Here is a 5,276-nt window from a genome sequence, read left to right as displayed (position 1 = left end):
GGATCCGATGATGGAGAGGCTGGCATGGATCCAATGATGCAGAGGCTGGCGTGGATCTGATGATGGGGAGGTCGGGATGGAGACGACGATGCGGAGGCCGGGATGGAGAGGACGATGCAGAGGCCGCGATGGAGGTGACAATGCAGAGGCCGGGATGGAGACGACGATGCAGAGGCCGGGATGGAGACGGCGATGCAGAGGCCAGGATAGAGACGATGATGCAGAGGCCGGGATGGAGATGATGATACTGGAAGTCCACTCGTAGTTTCTTTATTTTCCAAGAAATTCCCAATTGATGTGGATGCCATTCCCACATTCCCAATGATAATGCTGTGGTGCTCATTAATTATTCCGGTTTATCAGTTTTAAAATTGCTGATGGTCAGTTCTCTTTTCTTCGTGTTGGTTTTTGCCGACAATGTAGAGACGTGGAGGAAACCGATGATGCTGAGGCCGGTGTGGGTCCGATGACGCAGAGGCCGGGATGGATCCGATGACGCAGAGGCTGGCGTGGATCCGATGACGGAGAGGCTGGAGTGGATCTGATGATGGGGAGGCCGGATGGAGACGACAATGCAGAAGCCGGGATGGAGACGACGATGCGGGGGCCGAGATGGAGATGACGATGCAGAGGCCGGGATGGAGATGACGATGCAGAGGCCGGAATGGATCCAATGCCCCCGAGGCCGGGATGGATCCGATGACGCAGAGGCTGGCGTGGATCTGATGATGCTGAGGTTGGCGTGGATCCGATGAGGGGGAGGCTGGCGTGGATCCGATGATGGAGAGGCTGGAGTGGTTCTGATGATGGGGAGGCCGGTTGGAGACGACAATGCAGAAGCCAGGATGGAGACGACGATGCGAAGGCCGAGATGGAGATGACGATGCAGAGGCCGGGATGGAGATGACGATGCAGAGGCCGGGATGGATCCCATGACGCAGAGGCCGGGATGGATCCCATGACGTAGAGGCCGGTATGGATCCGATGACGCAGAGGCCAGGATGGATCCGATGACGCAGAGGCCAGGATGGATCCGATGACGCAGATGCAGGGATGGATCCGATGACGCAGAGGCTGGCGTGGATCTGATGACGCTGAGGCCGGGATGGATCCGATGACGCAGAGGCCGGGATGGATCCGATGACGCAGAGACCAGGATGGATCCGATGACGCAGAGGCTGGCGTGGATCTGATGATGCTGAGGTTGGCGTGGATCCGATGAGGGAGAGGCTGGAGTGGATCTGATGATGGGGAGGACGGGATGGAGACGACAATGCGGAGGCCGAGATGGAGATGACGATGCAGAGGCCGAGATGGAGATGACGATGCAGATGCCGGGATGGAGAGAGCACACTGATCTGTATATACTACTGGATAGCGGGTCGGGCGCTTGAGTTGAAGTCAGCGCCCGGCCACTGGACGCCATGTTGCCACTCGCATAAATTTTTCATCAACACGCTCCACTAACGTATTATGAAATGCCGGCTTGTGCTGCTATTAATTGCACAAAGAGACAAATACGAGGATGTGGAAAGACATTTCATCTGTAAGTACTGAAAATTAACATTTATTTGAGAATGTTTTATTTTTAAAACGTTGAATTTGAATGTTAAATTATGATGTTTGCACAACCGCGATCTGGATTCAAGTTTCAACTACTGAACTTCAGAACTAGTTTGACTCAACCGCAGAGTGCGCAAAGTCACTGAGCCGGGACATATTTCATCAATATGCGGTTCCTCAGGGCTAAGTTTGACCCAAAGTCTTCATCTATATATGGTTATCGAGGACGAGTATAAATAGCATGGTCCCGTCTAATAATGTGTACCCTGGATGATTCTAAGTTGCAAAACTCAATGCAGTTAAACTTTGAAACCAATAACTGATTCTGTATAAGTACATGGTAATTGAGTGTTTATATGGCTAGTATGTTGAGCCTTACATATTGAATATGTTGTAAATTGTTGCTTCGAGTTGTATTTTCATGACTATCGGCTAATTTCTTGAAAATATTTTTTTCAGATTTCCATTCAGTCGTCCAGATGTTCTCCAGAAATGGGTTGTGAATGTGAAACGTGACAAATGGAAACCTTCAAAGAAGTCTGTCCTTTGCTCAGACCACTTTGATGACTCATGCTTTGACAGGACAGGTCAGACCACAAGACTCCGAGAAAATTCCCTGCCAACCATATTTGATTTTCCGACCCACCTGCAGAAGGTACATAATACAAGAGTTTCATGTTGTGGTGGAGTAACTGAGATATAAATAGTGTCATGTTGTAGCTGTCACTGCCAGCAGTGATTTTCACACTTGTCTACTTACATGCCAATTGATGTGTCAAATATATAAATTTTGCAAACATATCAACATCAGCAACTTATCAATACTTTTCCACCATCTCTTTTCTCAAGAACATCCCAAATAAATAATCTTGTATAATTTCTTCGTTCATAATTAATTCTGATCTATTATTCTGATGGATTTCCAGGATGAAAGGAAGCGAAAGCCACCCAAACCACAGTCTTTCCCGCAAGAAGCACTGGTCAATCTGCAAGAGCCAAGACAACACACCCAGTACATCAATCATCACCAGCCCATCAAAGCTTGCAGCAACGACTGGTGCTGATCACACATATGCTGTAACTGCCAGTCCACGGAGTGTGAAACGTAAACTGGACTCTGTGCATGGCAATCTTTGTAGCGTCAAGAAAAAGCTCAAATTGACACAGCAGAAATCACGTCGCTGCCGGAGGAAAGTCAAATCTTTGACCACAGTTGTTCAAGCACTTTGTGATGAGCAGCTGCTCTCTGAGAATGGAGCTGACCAGTTGGCAAAGACCTTCTCTGATGTTCCTTCTGGAATAATGGAAGAATGCTCCAAAACAAGAAAAGTGGCAAGGTGACAAGGAAGACGTATCCTCCTGCACTCAGAGCATTTGCTCTGACCCTTCAATTCTATTCAACCAAAGCCTACATGTATGTACGCAAAACTTTTGACATGGCATTGCCACACCCTGCAGTCATCAGGAAGTGGTACAGTTGTATCAGTGGTGAACCGGGATTCACACAAGAATCCTTTGTGGCCTTACAACTGAAAGTGAAGGAGGCTGAAGCTGAAAAGAGACGTGTTGTTTGTGCCCTCATGCTCGATGAAATGTCCATCAGAAAGCACGTCAGTTGGGATGGTGATAAGCTGCGTGGCTATGTTGACATTGGAACAGATGTATGCGATGATTCAACTCCTGTTGCAACTGATGCACTTGTTCTCATGGTTGTGTCATTAAACAGCAATTGGAAAGTTCCAGTTGGCTATTTTTTGATACATGGCATGTCAGGTGCTGAAAGGGCCAATTTGGTGATGCAGTGCATACAGAAGCTGTGTGACATTGACGTTGAAGTTGCCTCTCTTACATGTGATGGACCATCATGTCACATGACCATGTTGAAGCAGCTGGGGGCAAATATGGACATTGCTCGGTTGGATCCCTCATTCCCTCATCCCAGTAAACCGGAGTTGCGTGTGAGTGTCCTTCTTGACATTTGTCATATGTTGAAACTGGTGAGAGAAACACTTGCATCCAAGGGAATTTTGGTTGATGGATCGGGAGGGAAGATTTGTTGGTCTTACATTGAACGTCTACACGTGCTGCAAGAGGAGGAGGGGCTCAGAGCTGGTAACAAGCTGAGGTCGGCACACATCCACTGGGACAAGCAAAAGATGAAAGTCAACTTGGCGGCCCAAACTCTCAGCAGCAGTGTGGCTGATGCACTGGAGTTTTGCGATAAAGATTTGAAGCTGAAGAAGTTTGAAGGCTGTGAAGCAACGGTCGAGTTCATACGTACATTTGATCATTTATTTGATATAATGAACTCGAGAAATCCCTTGGCCCGCAACTACAAGGCACCAATGCATCCCCGCAACGAGCCTCAGTGGCGTCCCTTTCTGAGAAACGCCTTCACATATGTATTGTCGCTGAAAGATGTTCATGGCAAGCCAATGTACGAAACCCCAAGAAAAACAGCCTTTGTTGGATTTCTCGTGGCGATCAGGAGTCTTCAAGATATGTATGAATCTCTTGTTGGTGCTGCAGAACCAAAACTGAAGTACTTGCTGACGTACAAAACAAGCCAAGACCATCTGGAGTTGTTCTTCTGTGCTGTACGAGCGGCTGGAGGTATGAACAACAACCGCACCTCCAAGCAGTTCACTGCAAGCGACTTTTGATTCGCCACGAGATATCCGCACTTGGTGGAAATTGTATTGCCCAGGATACAACCGGCGTTCTTCATGTCTCCAGTGTGCACAGGGAACCAGAGTCAGAGATCTGTCAAGACATGTTGCTGGTGAGGAAGTATGGCATGGAGCCTCACCCATCTGCTACTCATCACGACCATGATTATGCTCATATCCCCGACATTGGAAGGCTATCCCTCTACAAGGAAGAAGTCATATGCTACATAGCTGGATATGTTGTTCGTATGGCTGCCAAGCGTTTGTCATGTCCAGAGTGTATAGATGCGATGACTGACGGTGGTGTTGCCACTGGTTGTCTTCTTTTGGACAGAAAGAATAGAGGAGGTCTTGTGAGGGCGGCGGCTGATGTGATCACAGTGTGTACTGCCACAGAGCAGTGCATACAGAGGATGCTGCACACCACTGAAGGTGCTCTACCACAGTCCAAGAGGATTGCTCCTGCCATCATGTCAACCGTGTTGGGTGAAGTATGTCAGCGGGGTGTTTTTGACAGGTTGGATGAGCACGTGCTCAGTGGTTCTCCAGAATGCAACCATGTCCACCTTCTTGTCAAGTGTTTGTCCTCTTGTTACATCAAGATACGAATGCATCATCTGACGAAGCAGCTGAATGAGCAGATCACGGGGCCCAATGTGCGCAAGCGGCTCACCAAGCTAATTCTCTTCAAACACCAGTAATTTTGTTTTTATTTCACAATTTTTGCATATCAGATGTTCCTTTTGAAAGGACTATGGTATGTAAATTAACATGATTGGTCGACATATGCACACATGTATGCAACTAAGTTTAACTAACTATGCTTGCCATGTACCCATTTTAAATTATGATGTTTTTATGTACTTCAAGAAATACTTCTGAAGCGTTCTGCATTCAAGATGTGCTCTTGCCTCTCATTAAATTTGTTCACCTTATGCTTGTGACTAACAAGTGATTTCAAATAGTGTATTGACTGTATTCTCTTCTTTGTGTTTGTTGTTTGCAACTGGGAGACAATGGAGCACTGACAGGCTGCTCTTTTTG

The 5,276-nt window shown here is 47.3% G+C and overlaps 1 long non-coding RNA gene across 1 annotated transcript; it reads left to right on the top strand.

Annotated features, from left to right (window-relative positions):
• The first annotated feature begins 1,264 nt into the window (after positions 1–1,264).
• On the top strand, positions 1,265–2,556 carry LOC137416655 (uncharacterized). Its single transcript, XR_013623124.1, has 3 exons — positions 1,265–1,546; positions 2,023–2,218; positions 2,490–2,556. It is a non-coding gene; the product is annotated as an uncharacterized LOC137416655 (long non-coding RNA).
• Positions 2,557–5,276: the final 2,720 nt, after the last annotated feature.

Source organism: Myxine glutinosa, chromosome 4 (assembly GCF_964187855.1).
Source record: "Myxine glutinosa chromosome 4, kmMyxGlut1.1, whole genome shotgun sequence".
Classification (NCBI taxonomy): Eukaryota; Metazoa; Chordata; class Myxini; order Myxiniformes; family Myxinidae; genus Myxine; species Myxine glutinosa.
This window is presented reverse-complemented; position numbering and strand designations above follow the sequence as displayed.